Source organism: Sus scrofa, chromosome 6, assembly GCF_054392235.1.
Source record: "Sus scrofa isolate SSC_HxYL_T2T_F1_AM1 chromosome 6, Sscrofa_HxYL_maternal_Yorkshire_Landrace_v2.0, whole genome shotgun sequence".
NCBI lineage: Eukaryota > Metazoa > Chordata > Mammalia > Artiodactyla > Suidae > Sus > Sus scrofa.
This window is the reverse complement of record NC_139388.1, coordinates 99,343,247-99,345,766: the sequence shown is the minus strand read 5'-3', so window position 1 is coordinate 99,345,766 and position 2,520 is coordinate 99,343,247. Positions and strand designations below refer to the sequence as shown.

The 2,520-nt window shown below is 41.7% G+C and overlaps 1 pseudogene; it reads left to right on the top strand.

The window, feature by feature from the left end:
- The first annotated feature begins 365 nt into the window (after nt 1–365).
- On the top strand, nt 366–947 carry LOC100517897 (COP9 signalosome complex subunit 8 pseudogene; annotated as a pseudogene).
- The last annotated feature ends 1,573 nt before the right edge of the window (nt 948–2,520 follow it).

Here is a 2,520-nt window from a genome sequence, read left to right as displayed (position 1 = left end):
TTTTTTTTTTTTGTCTTTTTCTAGGGCTGCTCCTGTGGTGTATAGAGGTTCCCAGGCTAGGTGTCCAATCAGAGCTGTAGCCGCCAACCAACCTACACCACAGCTCACGGCAACGCTGGATCCTTAACCCACTGAGCAAGGCCAGGGATGGAACCCAAAATCTCATGGTTCCTAGTCGAATTTGTTAACCACTGCGCCACGATGGGAACTCCTCACCACTGTTTTCTGAGAAAGATTTCATTTGGGTGAGAACTAGACTGGGAGGAAGGTATAAGTGTGGTTTTGGAAATGTTGAGTTAGAGGTTTCTTTACAGCAGTACTTGGAAGCTAGAAGGGGAGTTGTGGCTGTAGGACTGGTGGGGAAAATGACAGTGGAGGTGATGGCAGAAAGTGCCTTTAAGTTTCAAAGTTGCTGGATCAGTGTGAAAACCAGGAGCTGGAGGCTCCAGGAAGAATTGCTACACCCCAGCGTATAGTCTGCTTCTAGCTTTTTTTGGCCCACACATGGAATTTCCTGGACCAGGGGTCAAACCCACGCCATGGCAGTGACAATGCAGAATCTTTAACCCGCTGAGCCACAAGGGAACTCCGAGCTTCTGGCTTTGTATATACTCCATAATGACATGAATAGTGCAAGGTGTCTTTGGAAAAGAATGCAACCTGCTATAAAATCTGCAAATTCTGAACCTGGGGGAATTTGGTCAGTTGGACAAAGAATAGGGTGGTGAGATTTCCCTGGGATCTACACCACCATCAACTCTCACTAGTGGTTTGAAATTGTCCAGCCAATGATGGAAGCACTACTTAGAGAGGCATCCTGGAGGCAAGCATATACCTCCATCATTGCAGACAATTTCACAGCCTTTGTTGGACTTCCCGTGGAAGAGGCCGTGAAAGGTATGCTAGAGCAAGGATGTCAAGCTGACTCCACCACAAGGATGGGTTAAGAACCGGATTAGTATCCATGAGGATATGGGTTCAATCCCTGGCCTTGCTCAGTGGGTTAGGGATCTGGCATTGCCGCAAGCCGTGGTGTAGATCACAGATGCAGCTCAGATCCTGCATTGCTGTGACTGTGGTGTAGGCCGGTGGCTGCAACTCCAATTTGACCCCTGGCCTGAGAACCTCCATTTGCTGCAGGAGCAGCCCTAAAAAGGAAAAAGAAAAAAAAAGGAGGGCAAAGGACTTGAATAGACATATCTCCAAAGAATATATATGAATGATCAATAAGCACATAAAAAGATGTTCATTAGGGAAATGCAAATCAAAACTACAATGAGATAACACCTCACACTCATTAAGGTGGCCACTGTAAAAAATAGAATATAATAAATGTTAATGACTATGTAGAGGAATTAGAACTCTATGCACTATTGCTAGGAATATAAAATGATATAGCAACTGAGGAAAACAGTATGACAGATGCTCAAAAAGTTAAAAACAGAATTACCATATATGATCCAGCAATTCCACTTCTGAGTATACCCTCAAAATAATTAAAAGCAGGATCCTGAAGAAATATTCATGCACTCATATTCATAGCAGCATTTTTCACAATGGCTAGAACATGGAAACAACCCAAGTGTTCACTGACTGATAAATGGATAAGCAAAATGTAGTATATACAAACAATGAAATGTTTTTCAGCCTTCAGAGGGAAGAAAATTCTGCAATATGCTACAGCAGCATGCGGATATTATGCTATGTGAAAGAAGCCAGTCACAAAAAGACAAATACTGTAAGATTCCACTTATATGAGGTACTTAAGACTAGTCAAATAATAGAGATAAAAAGTAGAATAGTGATTGCCAAGGGCTGGGGGGAAGGCGGAAATGGGGAGTTACTGTTTAAAGGAGGTCATTTTAGTTTTCCAAGACTTTTGAGGATGGATGGTGGTGATGGTTGCATCACAATGTGAATGTACTTAATGTCACTTTATCACTCAACTGTACACATAAAAATGGTTACAATGGTAAATTGTGTTATGTGTACTTTGGCATAACAAAAAAGGAAAGAAAAAAACACTCTAGGAACCAAGTTGGGGGTCTCATAGGAAGAATATATATCTACAAAGCCCAGTTCTGGGTAGACATCTTAGAAAAGAAAAGCACTGGAATATATTTACCAGGATGTTTCTTGCTGCATGGTTCATGATGGCCAACCTGGGATTAAAGAGAATGTTCATCATTCAAGCCGTGACCATTCAAGCTGTGAAGTATGGTACATTTAAAGCAGCTATTAGGATAGCTCAGGAGAATGCAAATTCACATGGTAGAATTTTAAAAAAGGAAACTAAAGTATGGAGAATTTATGTAAGTCATCTGAGATCACATGGCTCATAAAGAGTTAGGGCCAGGATTCAAAAAGTCTGGGTTAAAGTCCATGAAGTCAGCCACCTATACTGTGTTACTTCTGAAGGGGAACGAAGAGAAAGTTGGTGGAGGCTGATAAATGAAAGGGAGAAAAAGAGAGAGCTAAATACCATGAATTATTAAAGGAGGAGTTCCCACCATGGCACAA